The sequence below is a fragment of the Panthera tigris genome, chromosome D2 (assembly GCF_018350195.1).
Source record: "Panthera tigris isolate Pti1 chromosome D2, P.tigris_Pti1_mat1.1, whole genome shotgun sequence".
NCBI classification, from domain to species: Eukaryota; Metazoa; Chordata; class Mammalia; order Carnivora; family Felidae; genus Panthera; species Panthera tigris.
In genome coordinates, this window is record NC_056670.1 from 83,839,961 (window position 1) to 83,855,012 (window position 15,052).

Here is a 15,052-nt window from a genome sequence, read left to right on the forward strand (position 1 = left end):
TCTCTCTCTCTGCCCTCCCCCACTCACATTCTGTCTCTCTCGGTCTCTCAAAAATAAACATGTTAAAAACTTTAAAAAAAGAAAAAAAGAAATACCCGTGTTACGTTGAGGCCGTGCTGTTCCCGGGTACCCTACCGCTGCACCAATGGCCCTCAGCTGCCACAGGTAGGGCTGAGTGGTTGTGGACAGGCGCAGGCCCATTTTCCCCAGCAACAGCACTGAGCTGGTGACAACAACCTCACCTCTCTGGTGACACTGTAGACCAGCCTTTAGCCAAGGAGCAAAGTCCCCAGACCAACCCCCCACCTACCCCAGGGCGGCTCTTTCCCATCACCAGCCAGAGATCCCACTGTCTGTGTGCCCCCCGGGCTCTGTGCCCTGCTCATTTCGGCCTCCAGCCTGGGCTTCGCAGACAGGCCCAGGGAGTGCTAGAAGGTAAATGCCTCTCTCGTACCCAGAGCAGGGGGAGAACCACTGCAGAACCACTGCATCTGTTTGTCATGGACGAGGACTGACTGCAGGTGACACATCTAATGCCAAGTGTGAAAAGCCGAAGAAGCCGGAAGTGAGCTGTCTTACAGGGTTGTCCCCAGCAGGCCCCTCTCTGCACCTTGGCCCCGGTCCCTGAACCCACCTGGCCAGGCAGCAGGCGGAAACGTCCCCAGCCCTCCATTTCCCTCTCTGCCTAGGAGAACTTCCTTAGTGTATGTTCAGTGCAGTGTCGCAGTCAGGCCCTTGCCTGGCCTTCCCTCCGTCCTTGTCACCCCTGCAGAGAGCACGTGCGTTACCGGTCCTGTGGCAACCCCCTCTACCCACACCTGCACGGCCTCGTCCTCATTTGAATAGGTGAGAAACCAAAGTCAGCTGCACAATTGGAGCTAGATTCCATCACTCAAAATTCAGTCACAACTTCTTTTGAATTCTTCAGCTGCCCTGCGGCAAAGGCTCAATGTTGATACTGAGATTAATCCCCAAAGAGCCCCTCATTTCTCTGCAGAGAAATTAAAGCTTGCCAGTTTTCCTTTTGCCTGTCCTCCTGACAGCTCTCTCAGTAATGATATGCCTTCTCCATGGCATAATCCCTGTCCTACGGTAAAGAATAATTCATTAAGAAATTAAGGGCTTAGTGCCTTTCTGTTAGGTTGGTCTTCAAAAGTTAGCTAAAATTATTTAACAGACCTCAGGGCTGTTTCACAGGAGCTCAAGAAGCCATATGGGTGGGGACCACGCAGACCCACCCACCCCTTATAGATTTGTCAGTATTCCCAGAAATTAAGTCCAAGGACAGAAGCGCCTGGGTGTCAGGGCTAGGACTGTGGGACGCTACCCTGCTTCAGGAAGCAAACAATGTTTAGACTTTCCAGGAGCAGCCAAGTAGGCCTCCTGGTGAAGCTGGCAAGGCTCCCTTTCCACTACTCGGGAGGGCCAGCAGGAGGCTTCTAGAAGTTTCCAACTGGGTGCACAGGAGTTTCTGAACTGGATTGGAAGCAGGGTGGGGTGGTACGTACACACGTCATTGTGTATTTAGCGTGAAACGGCATGGGTCTGAAACGCGCTCAGCTGGTCCCTTCTCTGCCATGTGACTGAAACCACCAAAGAGAAGGTGTGATATGACATCAGCAGTGGCCTTCCTGTCGCTGCTCAGGGTGGATGAAGGGATGGCAATGTTGGAAAACATTGTGTTGTGTACACTGGTGACATTGTGTCATTTTAAATCTGATTCTCCACCTTTTTGTTGTTCTGCTCACAAGGTTGTGCGGGGAAGGAGCACCGACCCTGTGTGTGAGTGCTGTGTGGGGAACAGCGTTCGGTTCTTTCTGGGGAATGGGCCGGTCGGGGGCCTGGTTAGGGGAGCAGGTCCCAGAGTCCTGGCCACGAAAGCTGGGAGAACTTGTAAGAGGAGAAACCGAGTGTCCCGAAGGAGAACAGTCTAGGTGAGGTGCGTGGGGGCGGGGGGGGCCCAAGGGAACCAGGACTGGAGGCTCGGACTTGTTCTCGATCCGGCCTTTTTTCAGTGGCCCCCCAGTGCTCAGCATGCACTCAGGTGCACGTTCTTAAACACGTACTCTCCTTCTCTCCCCCTCAGCGTTTTCACGCCCTGTGTTTCTCTGTGGTTCTGATATTGTCCGGAAACCATTAACACCTGTTCAGAGTCGGTTCTTCTGCTTTGAGCTGAATGACAATTATTTGAATGGTGAAGGGTGTTAATACATAATTATTCACATTCAAACCAGGACATTCACGGTTTAATCATCTCTCTGTAGGCCTCCTTAAGTTGGAGCTTACAGTCTTGGGCATAATTCTTTCGTTAAATAAGTTTCGGGCACTCTAATTATTGGGAAGGTGAGTACAAATACGCACGGTGCCGCCGTGAGGACGTGGTGCCCCCTTCACCTGGCAGAAGCCTCGCTGGGTGTGTGCGTCGTCTCGTCGCACGTGCGTGAGGCGGGAGGTTCATTTCCGAGGGCTAACAGTCCAGTCCGTGTGCGAGATGAGCTCTGTGATTGTGTTCTCGTGCGCCCAGGACCGGACGAGCGTGCGGGCGCGTTTCTGTTCATGAGCACAGTGCCCTGCTCGGCCTGGCTAGGCCTGGAAAGGGGCCGGCGTCACCCTTTAGACCCTGTGTTCATCTGGACCCCTCCATCTGCTCGACATTACTGAGGTCCCCAAAGAGCTTGGATTGTGAGGGTTGTGTCTGTCTGCATTTCCCAAGCTGGAAATTAAACCTGAGGACTTCTTAAGGCCTTAAGTTCTTTTAAAAATAACAATGAATTTGCTACATGTTATCAAAAATAATATATTTTGTATGAAAATGGCTATTTTCCAAAACCAAAAACACTTACTGAGAAGACTGGCTTTTTTTTTTTTTTTTTTTTTTTTTTTTAATGTGTTTGCCAATCTCAGTAGTGTCTGCCTTAATGGAAGACAGCTGGATTCTCATAGCTACCCTGTCACTTAATCTGTTGTGGTATCACACGTCATTTAGCTTACGGAAAACTCCTACATGCTTGTGAGAGCAGGAGAATTAAAAAGGCAAATAACATCTTAGTGTTACTGTGAAAATCCCCCTAAACGGGTCTCAGGGACCCCTAAAGCTCCCCAGGCCACACTTTGAGGACCACTGTTCTAAAATATCAAAAATTTTATTGCGCCTAAAAATTACTCATTGCCTATACAAGGGGTAGTAAAAGTTTTGTGTTGTGCTTTGTGGACTTTTTTCAGTTTATTTTGTTTTTTTAAACTGCATCCCAAAATCTTTTTTTTTTTTTTTTGTGGCCCATAGCTAGAGATGCGTACGATTGTGGTACTTGTTAACAAATTAGGTCAACCTGTGCCGTGCACTCATTCTGGCATCGGCCAGACCCAGAAGCAAAGCAGAGCCCCGCGCCGTGTCCCCACGCTGGCAGGAGGGAATTTCACATCCGCATGGACATCACCTCACACGTCTTTCTTCCTTCCCTGACCTATGTTGATATTAGTCACGAAAGGGAAATTTAGGAACTAAAAACACAGTATTGTTGGCCGCAGAGCCCAGCCGCCACCTGGGCGGAACGTGTGGGTCCGGAATGCACGTACGGGACCAGAAGCAGAATGCCGTGAGGCGGAGACCGGGCCTGTCTCCCCGTCTGGCAGGGTAAGCTCGTGTACGGCCGGGACGCCGTCCTCCCCGGCGGGCTCATCCCGGAACAGCCCTGGGCTGTGGGTGTCACACCTGCCCGCCTTCCTAGGTCAGGGGCAGAGGGGAGAATGGGCCACCTGTGGCTAGCCTGGGAGGGAGAGAAAGGTAGGCAGGCCAGCACGGGGGCACGAGGGTCTGCTGGGCACTCCTTTCCCCTCCCAAACTGCCGTTTGGCTAAGCATGCGTCATTGTTGGGGGACAGGAATCCAAGGATGGACAGCAGGCCCTATGGACAAAGCGCCTTTCCCACAGGTCAGCTCTGATGACCTCTGTGCAGCGTGTACCTTCGCGCTGGTCCCGTCAGACCAGGATGAAACCAAGATGGAGGGGTGGGAAGCAGCCCAGTTGTGTACCTCTGTGGGGGGTGATGAGGGCGTGGTGGAAGACTGTGCGATGCCGGTGATGGAGGCCTGTGCCCGAGAGCCTGGCCCCCTGCTGGCCTGGGCCTTCCCAGCATGCCCTTGGATAGCCTGCTCCATCCGGGGCCCCAGGGATCTCTCACCCGCCGAGGAGAGGACAGTCACACCAGAGTCATGGCGGCTGTCAAGGATTCAATATGATAAAGCAGGTTGCACGGTGCCTGGTGTGCAGTAAGAAACGTTAACACTAGTTATGAACCATCGTTGATTCGTAAGCAAATTGACCAAAATTTCCAAATGAATTTTCAGAATAGCACTCATGCCCCTATTTCCTCAGCATCGCTCAGAACCTCTGAGGAACATCTCTTTCAAGACAGCCTTTCTAGCATTGGTGGTACAGTGGTGAGCGTAGCTGCCTTCCAGAATAGCCTTTCAACTCTGCATCATGTACACTGACCAGGCTTTTATTGACTACTTACTGTGTACCTAAAATCGTCTGTGTTCAGTACTTTGAAATACTTGCACATTGGCAATTTTTCTTACACAGGAATGGATTCGACTTGTGGAAAGTGATCCAAAATTCAGCCTACTTAATAACACCGATCCTTAGGCCAGCAGAAATCGTTTTGGAGCCACAAGCACTGAGGCCGCAAAATAACAGGCCATCTTTACTTGGCATCTTACCAGCTGGCTCAGCGCGTAACACCCAACGGAGTAGCCAGGGATTTTCTGGAAAGGGGGGTTGGGCGGGTAGGACTCCCTAAAGGTGTCCTGTGAAAGGCACATGCCTCCTTCTGTAAGCATTCCGTGGGGTTGTCTTACCGCAGAGCCTCGCGCACAGGTAGCCATACTGGGCGCGGGCCCATCCCTGGGGTGTCCGCCACTGACTAGGAGAGTCACTCAGGGCTGCAGGGGAATGTCGGGCTTAGAACCAGATGCACGTTGGGGACGGCAACTACTGTCTGCACGTAGTTTTTATAGAAGGGTCCCAAAGGTATGGGCATTAGCGTCTCTGTTTTGGGGACAGAGGCAGGTTTTCTCTGGCTTGTCCATTGTCAAAGTCACTCGTGCAGTTAATCCTTCGCACAGTCACTGCTTACACCCCAAAACCACAGGGCTTGTCTGCCATCACTCACTCATGGTGTGGTCTTCATTTCTCAGAAGAACTTGGTAAGTGGACACTGAAGAAGGGGAGCTCAGAAAGGCTCATCCAGAACAGAAGGCCTTAGCCAAGCCCCTGAGCTTGGGACTAGCTTACAGACAGACAGGGACCCTGTCACCAAAACCCACTTTGGCAGTAGGGTGCACAGGTCCTGCCCTCTAGGCCCCAGGGAGCAGTAAGACGAGTCCAGCACCCAGCCAGCTGTGTGGACGGTAGTCAAGCCATGGCACTGAGCCTGATTTTTGTCATTTGTTCAATGAGGATAGTGATGTCAGCTTTGCAGAGTGGGTGTTGAGGACTTTAGTGGAAAATTAGCGACAGCTCCTAAGAGCTCAGGAAGCTCTGTGTCTGCGTGGTGTTTGGGAAGGTGGGACACAGAGCAGGGGGCCCGGGCCATGGCCAGGCCAAGTGCCTTCATGTGTCTTCTTCCCCTCCACGTGCCAGAGAGCATTGAGCTGTGCCCCCAGAGAGGCCAAGAGGCCCCTGAGTGTCTGAGACATCACTGTGGACACAGGCCTGCGGAGGCTGGCTGGCTCACTGTGGGTGAGCCAAGTGCCTTAGAGTGTGTGAGTGGCGGGGAAGGTACCTTCTTTTTTGTGAATGTTACAGGCCATGAATTCTGCCTCTGTATGTGGCTTTAGTGACCATTCGCTGAAAAGCTATTACAGTCTGACACAAGGGGTGGATGGGATCCACCCAGCAATGCCTGGGTCACAGAGGTCCCGTTCTCCCAGCTGGGAAAGAGGCCCTCTGGTCTAGCCCTTAGGAAGATAGTGACAGCAGAACATGGAGTGGCCCGTGCACGGTTCTAGACGAGAGCCTCTTCTTGCCTCTGAAACAGCCACTGTCTGCCCAGGCGTCTTCCCCAGGCTTCCCTGTTTGCGGGCTCGTCTCCCGAGTGTGAGACACCCCCCTTCTCCTGCCTGGGAAACCCCTGCCCATCTGTCGGGACCCAGGCCCCCAGCCCCCTATCAGTTGATTGGTCTCCTTGCTCCGGAGATGGGGTTGGTGCACAGCAGCCAGTGCCACAGGGTTTTGCAGCCTGTTCTGTAATACGTTGCACATAAAGATTTGAGGGGCACCCGGGGGGCTCGGTCAGTTGAGCATCCAACTCAGGTCATGATCCCAGAGCTGTACGATCAAGCCCCCCATCGGGCTCCATGCCGAGTGTGGAGCCTGCTTAGGATTCTCTCCCTCTCTTCCTCTGCCCGCTCCCCCACTTGAGCGTGCTCTCTAAAAACAGAAAAAAATTGAAAGGTTGATGTGGGGCTCTGTTCCCCCACAGTCCTGGCCAGTCTGCCCATGGGCAGAGCTGTGACCGTGTGTAGGTGGCCCTGTGCTGTCCTGACCCGGATTGCGGGTCCACAGTAGATTTTCACACACTTCATGTATCACACACTTCATGTTTCACACGCTTCATGCACTTCATGTATCAGTGCATCTGCACTGTCCCACCGTCAGGAAGCTCCAGCTTGCGCACATGCGCGAGTGACCTCCTATAAACTTGTTTTTCCTTTGTTTTTCCTCTGTATGTCTTTTGTTTTTCCTCTGTGACGTCTGGGTCTGTGGAGGCCATGGGGAGCATGTTGAAGTAAATCGAGTTACTTGCCCTCTATCTCGTAGCTACCGTGTAACGTGTATGTTGGCGCGTGTGGAAGGCACGGACGGATTATTGACACGTTAGCTGGAGAGTCGCTCCTAATGTCCGAAGATGCTGCGGTTGCTGGGGATGAGTGTGGAGTTCGGGAAGGAAGGCCGTCTCCAGGGGACTCGTTTATGTTTCTAAAGGCCCCCTCGGGCGCACCCCTTGCTGGGCCTGCTGAGCAACGGGGTGGCCTGCTCTGGCCTGTCCAGAGGCACCAGGCTGAGCTGCTGGAACTCCGCCCGAGCCACAGCCCTGGAGCGTTAGGGTGGAGACCCATAAGGCAGGTCCTTGGTCTCCCTGAGCTGGGCCAAACAGAAGGGACCCTTGAGGTGACCGTACAGAGAGCGTTGGGGGTGAAGGGGGCCTTGGAGAGGGGAAGTCGTTTGCAGGGAATGTGACCGAGGCTCTGCTGTCAGTGGGCATCTTGAACTTCAGGGAGGTTGATTAAAAATGAAGTGATTGGAAAAGGTTTCCCTCTATGTTTTCCAACTTTCTTTTTTTTTTTTTTTTTTTTTTTTTACATTAACATAGAGTAAAATTGACTTTTCGTGGTGTGCAGTACTATGAGTTCTAATACGGGTCAGATTTCTGTAGCTGCCGCTATAATCAGGACTCGGGGTTCATCGTCCTAAAAGCTCCCTCCTGCTGCCCCTCTGTTGTCACTGCTGCCCCTGCCCCCACCTCTCTGCTGATTCTTAGCAGCCACTGGTCTGTTCTCCATCCCCGTGACACATGTACTTGGACTCAGCATTTAACCTTTCAAGCCTGGCTTCCGTCATTCACCTTAATGCCTTTGAGATCCATCCAAATTTCTGTATGTGTCTATAGCTTATGCCTTTTAATTGTCACAGTCCATGGTGTAGATATACCTTTGTTTGCTTATATAATTTTCATTATAGCCGTTGTAATAGGTCTATAATGCCATCTTATTGTGGCTTCAAGTGGCATTTCCCTTATAGTTATGTTGAACATTTATTCAAACATTTACCGTTCGAATGAGCTGTCCGTTCAAGTCTTTTGCCCATTTTTAAATGATGTGATTTAACACTGTTGACTCTAGAGAGTTCTTTATATATTGTGGTTAGAAGTTCTTTGTTGAGTATGTTATTTCCAAATATTTTCTCCCAATGTGCAACATTCTGCTAACACTTGACTTTCACAGACCAGGTTGTTTTTGTTTTTGTTTTTTTTCATTTGGACAAAGCCCAATTTATTTTTTTAATTTATGGATGGTGCTTTTTGATGACATGTCTAAGAACTGTTTGCCTAATTTCAGGTCACAAAGATGTTCTAAGTTTTCTTTTAATTTTTTTTTTAGTTTAAAGTTTTACATTTAGAGATATGTATTTTGAATTGGTTTTCATAAGGTATACAATTTTTTAAATATTTTTAGTTTAAAGTTTTACATTTAGGGATATAATCTACTTTGAATTAATTTTTATAAGGTCTAAGAGTTATATCATGATCCAGTGTTTTGCATGTGGTTATCCAGTTTTCCAACACCACTTCTGAAAATATCCTTTTTCATCGAAATGCTTTTGTAACTTGGTCAGAAACTATTTGGACACATTTATGTGGGTCTCTTGGAAATCTCTGTCAGGTTCCATCAGTCTGTGTGTTTACCCCTTTACAAATTTCACATTATCTTGATTCCTGTACAGCATAGTAAGTCTTAAAAAAGTGTTAGTGTGATTTCTCCAACTAGTTTTTTCTTCCCTTTTTCAAAATGTTTTGACTATTCAAGTTCCTTTGCCTCTCCATGTAAGTTTTAGAATCAGCTTGTCTATATCTACAGTAATTCCCTGGCATTTTGACTGGAAGGGAAATAAATTTATAGATCACTTTGTGGAGAACTGAAATTTTTATATTGGAACTTCCTATCCATGAACAGAATATGTCTCTCAAATTATTTAGGTATTCTTTGATTTCTTTTAACAACATTTCATCAGTTTATACATAACACTAACCTACAAGTGTGATTTTCCTGTGTTGACTTTGTATCTAGTAACCTAGCTAAACTCACTGTAAGATTTTGGGGAGGTGGGGTGGGGTGGGGGTGGGTAGATTCCTGGGTATTTTACCATAGACTGTCATGTTGTCTGTAAATAGGGACAGTTTTCTTTTTTCCAAAATGTATGACTTTTATTTATTTATTTTTTGGCTTTATTGCAGTGGCTAGAACTTCTACTATGATGTTGAATAGTAGTGGGAATCCTTGCATTTTTCTTACTTTTGAGGGAAATGCATTCACTTTTTCACAGTTAAGTGTGACATTAGTGCTAGAGTTTTGTTTTTGTTTTTGTGTCTTTTTGTTTGGTCAATACCTTTATCAGGTTGAGGATGTTACTTTCTTTTCCTAAATGGTTGAGAGATTTTATCATGAATAGGTACTGAATTTTGTTAAATTTTTTTTGCCTCGGTTGATACATGTTTTTCTTCATTAGACTGTTACTATTATGGTTCATATTTGTTTATTTTTAATAGATTGAGAAGTGAACATAACTGGCTCCCACCTTCCACCAGCCATTTAGTTAACTGATCCAGTCCAGTATACCATATAGTAGTATGCGAATCTGTATCGAGTAGAGTGTGTATATGCAATTCTTTTTGCTGTTAGTCTTACAGACTCGTTTCCAGAGTTTCTTTGGTCACCAGTTTTCCCTCCCGCCAACTTCAGTGAGGTTGTTCATATGTTCACAAGTTGTAATACACTTCGATTTTCTTGTCAGTCTTCACCCCTTCCTGGGATCCACCAGTCTTCTAAATGCTTTTGTTGTTAATTTGCGTATATTTTGCATATAAGCGTTTTCCATCTGTGTTGCTTTTCCTTTTCCAAGACATCACATAGTTGGGATCAGACGGCATGTAGCTTTTGCTCTTTTCACTTAGCAAATACACATCAAGGTGACTCCATGTCATTTTGTGGCTTGATGATCCACTCTGTATGACTGAATAATACCCCACTGTATGGATGTTCCATAGTTTACCCATTTATCCATTGAAAGACATCTTAGTTGCTTCCAGCTTTTATCAATAAGTGAATAAAGCTGAGATAAATATTCACATGGAGGTTTTTGTGTGGCCACAGGTTTTCAGATAAGTTGACTAAATATTCAGGAGTGCAATTACTGGTTCATACAGTAAGCCTCTGTTTAGTTTCGTAGGAAGCTGCCAGATTTTCTCCCACGTAGCTGTACCATTTTGTTTTTTCATCAGCAGTGAATGAGTATCCCGGATGCTCCATGTTCTTTCTCATCAGCGGTCAGTACTGTCGGATTTGGAGGTCGGTTTGTGTGGCTCTTCTAACAGGTATAAAATTGTACCTCATCGTTTTAATTTGTAATTCCCTGATGACAAATGATTTTAAAGATCTCTTCATATGTTTATTTGTGTCTGTAGATCTTCTTTGGTGCGATGTCCTTTTGCTATTTTATAATAGGGTTGTTTGATTTTCCTGTTGTTGAGTTTTAAGGATTCTTTGTATAGTTTGGATACAAGTCCTTTACCAGATATGTGTTTTGCAAATATGTTCTTTCAGCCTGTGGCTTTCCTTTTCAGTATCTTAACAGCACTTTTCACAAAGCAGAAATTAATTTTAATAAGGTCCAATTATTTTTTTCATGGATCATACTGCCTCTAAGAACTTTTCCCTAAACCCACAATTATCTGGATTTTTTTTCCTGTATATCCTTCTGAAAGTTTTATAGTTTCGCCTTTTAGTTTTAGGTCTGTGATCTATGTTTAGTTTTTGTAAAAGATACCTGGTCTGTATCTAGAATCTTTTTGTGTTTTTCTGTTTTGTTTTGTTTTGTTTTGTTTTGTTTTGTTTTGTTTTGTTTTGTTTTGTGTGCATTTGGCTTTACAGTTGTTCCAGAACCATTTGTTGGCAATACTATCATTTGTCCATTGAATTGCCTTTCCTTCTGTATTTGTGTGGGTCTGTTTCTATTCCGTCCCACTGATTTATATATTCTTTATTAATATGCCCTGTCTTGATTACTGTAGCTTTATATGTAGGTTCATTTTTCCAATATTGAATCAGCTTTGACTCCTCAAACTCCACTTAATTTTGCTGTCTTCTTCCTTTTATATATTGCTGTATTTGATATGCCAGTACTTTGTTGAGAATTTTTGCATAGTTAATGAGAAATATTAATCTGTACCTTTCTGGATTTGGACTTTTTCTGGTTTTGATATTGGAGTAATTCCAATCTCATAAAATGTTTTGGGAAGTGTTCCCTTCTCTGCTGTTTTCTATAAAAGATTGTCTTGAGTTGATGTATTTGTTCTTTAAATGTTTGATAGAATTTAATGGTGAAATCATCTGGCCCTAGTGATTTTGGAAGATTTTTAACTCTCAGTTAAAGTTCGGTGATAGTTACAGGACTATTCCAGTTATCTATGTCACCTTGGATATGATTTGGTAGTTCGTAGTTTTTGATACATTGGTCTGTTTCATCCATGTTGTTCATTGTTGCGCATAGAGTTATTTGTAGGAATATTTCATTCTCCAGTTACTGTCTGTGAAGTCAGTCATGACATCCCCTTTTTTATGCCTAATGTTGATAACTTGTTTCTTCCCTTTTTTTTACCAGTCTTGCTAAAGCTTTATCAATTTTATTGATCTTTTCAAAGAAGACAGTTTTGGTTTCATGCATTTTATTCTATCATTTTCTTTATTTCCATTTCATTGGTTTCTGCTGTTACCTTTATTATTTCCTTCCTTAGTTTTATTTTGCTCTTTCTTGTTTATAAAGTGGAAGCTTAGATTATTAACTTGAGACCCTTCTTCTGTCAAATATGCATTTAATACTATAAACTTCCCTCTAAATATTGTTTCAGCTGTATCTTGTAAATTGTGACCTGCTGTATTTTCAGTTGTATTCAGTTCAATGTATTCTTTTTGTAATTTGCCTAAAGACTTTCTCTGTGACCCATAGATTATTTAAAATGCCTTGTTTTCTGTCCAAATGTTTGGAGGTTTCCAATCATCTTTTTGTTATTAATATCTAGTCTAATTCCATTATGATCAGAGAATATGACTTGAATGACTTCAATTATCTCAAATTTGTTAAAGCTTGTTTTATGACCCAGAATGTGGTGTATCTTGGTCGGTTTTTAGTGTGCATGTGAAAAGAATGTATATTCTGTGATTGGATAGCGTGTTGTGTCAATCAGTTGAAACCAGCTGGCTCATGGTGTTTTTCATTTCTGTATCCTTGATTTTCTGTCAACTACTTCTGTTAGTTACTGAGAGAGAAGTGAGGTCTCCAAGTGTGATTGTGGGTTTGTCTGATTCTCCTTTCAGTTTTGTCAGTTTTTGGTTTATTTATTTGAAACTCTCTTGTTAGGTGCGTAAAGGTTTTGGGTTGCTGTGTCCTGGTTGTGAGCCGTCCCTTTTGTCACCATGTAACATTCCTTTTTACCCCTGGAAATTGTGCTCCTCAATCTGCTTTGTCTGTTACTAACTTTTCTTAGATTACCGTTTTCATGGTGTGCTTTTCCCATCCTTTTAGTTTTAACGCATCTGTATCTATTTATTATTTGAAGTGAACTTCTTGCAGACAACACATACTTGGGTTATTTTTTCAATCCATCTGGCACACTATTATTTTTTCATTGGTGAAGAAAGGCCATTTATATTTAATGGAATTATTAGTACGATAGAATTTCTATCTACATGTTTATTTCACTTGTTTTCTTATGACTTTATTATTACATAATTATTTGTTTTCTGTCTTTTCTATTTTTCCTTTCTCTTTTCCCTTCCCTTCTTTGGGGCTATTTTAACTTCTTGTTCTGTAGCTTTTGTTTATCTGTTAGGTTTTTGACTGCATTATCTCTTTATAGGGATTATAATCCTTGCATACTTAACTTTCAGAGCAGTCTGCCCAGTCTGCCTCTTTTTTTTTTAATTTTTTTTAATATGAAATTTATTGTCAAATTGATTTCCATACCAACACCCAGTGCTCATCCCAACAGGTGCCCTCCTCAATGCCCATCACCTACTTTCCCCTCCCTCCCACCCCCCATCAACCCTCAGATTGTTCTCAGTTTTTTTTTTTGTTTTTTTTTTAAAGAACTCATCAGAAGGACAGTCCAGGGTATTTAGCCAGATAATTACCATTCCTTTTGTTCTGACTTTACTGCTAAGCTTCCAGGCTGCGCCCTCCAGTCTGAGGTCCCTTCTTGCTAAAGACCTTCCTTCAGCAATTCTTTTAGCTCACCTCTACTGGCAGCACCTTTGTTTCTGTCTGAACATGTCTTAATTTTAGCTTTATTTCTGACGAGTTTTTTTTTAACTGGATATAGAATTCTGAGTTTCTTTCTTGTCTTCGAGCACTTTATAAAATTGCTATTTCACTTCCTTCTGACCTCCATGGTTTCTGATGAGAATTGTACTGGCATTCAAATCCTCGTTCCCTTTTAAATAACACATCATTTTTCTCTGGTTGTTTTGGAGAGTTTCTTTGTCTTTCGATTTTACCTGCCCGCTTTGTCATGATATGTGTGGGAGTAGATTGCTCCGGGCTTGTCCTGTTTGTGGTTTACTAGGCTTTTGACTTGTCGTATATCTTTGGCCAGATTGGAAAAGTTTTAGCTATCATTGACTAGCATTTTTTCTGCACTGTACTCTTTTTCCTCTTCCTCTGGAACTCCAGTTAATTCGACTGTTAGACCGTTTGATTTTGTCCTACGCATCCACTTTCTGATTTTTTGTTGTTTAACGTGTTTCTCTCTGTTTCTCAGATCAGATCATTTCTGTTGACTTCAGTTTATTGACTGTTTCCTCTGGCATCTCCATTCTGCTATTGAGACTGTGCAGTTTTTGTGTTTTGTATTTTTCTGTACTAAATTTCCATTTGCTTCTTTTTTATAACTTGTATTTCTTTGAAACTCGGTATCTTTTCATTTCTTTCAAAGGTATTTTCCCTTCTTACAGCATTTTTATTGCAGATAAAATCCTTCAAAGTTACCAGGCCATGTATATGAAATTCTCACATCATACACTTTAAATATCTTACCATTTTATTTGTCCACTAATCCTCAAAATGCCAGGGACAAAATCTTGTTGTGTGATTCCAACTTCTGTGGCATCTTGGCCTTGATGTTTGTTAATGTCTTTTCCAAGATGAGTTGAGGGTTTTATGATTCTCTGTTTGCCAAGACATTTGGGATTATATCCTGATCATTTTGAATGTTAGGTTCTGAGGCTCTCAGTCTTGTGTGAGTCCAGTGTATAGCACGGCTATTTTTTTTTTTTAGGAGGCACTCAACCTGGATGGGTTTGGCTCTAAGTTCTGACCAGGTTTCTGCAGGTTGTGGTTTCAGTGTCCATTTTGTTGTTCAGACTCCATGGTCCTGTCCTACGAATCAGTGGCCGGTCTAGCACCCTTACATCCATTCTCCATGTCTTTGATTTAGAGTGATCCACACGTGCACAGGTCAGGAGTGAGTCCAGGACTTTACAAACACCTTCTCAGTGTGCTTTCCCAAACTTCCCTTTCTCTGCATCTTCCCTGCTACTGTCCAGTTCTCAGGGACCCTGTTTGGTCCCTGCTCATAATTTGGCCTTACTTACCCCACTCAGATACACACCTCCTAGAACTGCACCAACGTCCAGAGCCAACTAATGAGAAGACAAAGAGGAGGAAAGCAGCCGGGGCCTGCCCACCTGCGGGGACCACAACTGCTTCCGACAGAAAGAGACATGGGCATCCCGGTTGCTTCGGGGCCAGGGTGCAAGGGTTCAGAGATAATACCAGAAAGCGAGCGATTCCTCTGCTCAGAGCATCGGAAGACCCTTCTCTCTCCTCAGAGAGAGAGAGACAATACTTGCATACTTAACCTGCTGGCGCACACCCATGCATCTGCACCTGCGGGTGCCCTCTAGCTGCTGCCTGGTGGTGGAGAGCCCGAGGGCCTGGGCAGCCGAGAGACGGCCCTTCCTCAGGAACCCGCACCCTGCAGCAGAGTCCCCTTGAAAGAACGATTCTACCCAAAGAACTCCGAAGCGTGGTGTTCTTGCTTACTGGAGAAGAGATGGCGGAGGCAGCCTTGGTCTTAAGGAGACCTGATCTCCAGGCCCAGGCCTGCCACCGAGCAGCTGTGCTTGAGTGTAGCAGTGCATGGGAGGGTGCAGGACACATCCATCCAGGGAGCTCTCGCGATGGTGTTCATCACGGGGGAAGAGGCAGAGGCCCAGG

General features: G+C 44.9%; 1 protein-coding gene across 7 annotated transcripts in view; it reads left to right on the forward strand.

Annotated features, from left to right (window-relative positions):
* Nucleotides 1–15,052, forward strand: part of MGMT (O-6-methylguanine-DNA methyltransferase) — a 298,543-nt gene that overhangs the window by 272,854 nt on the left and 10,637 nt on the right. The gene's annotated exons all lie outside the window — the stretch shown is intronic.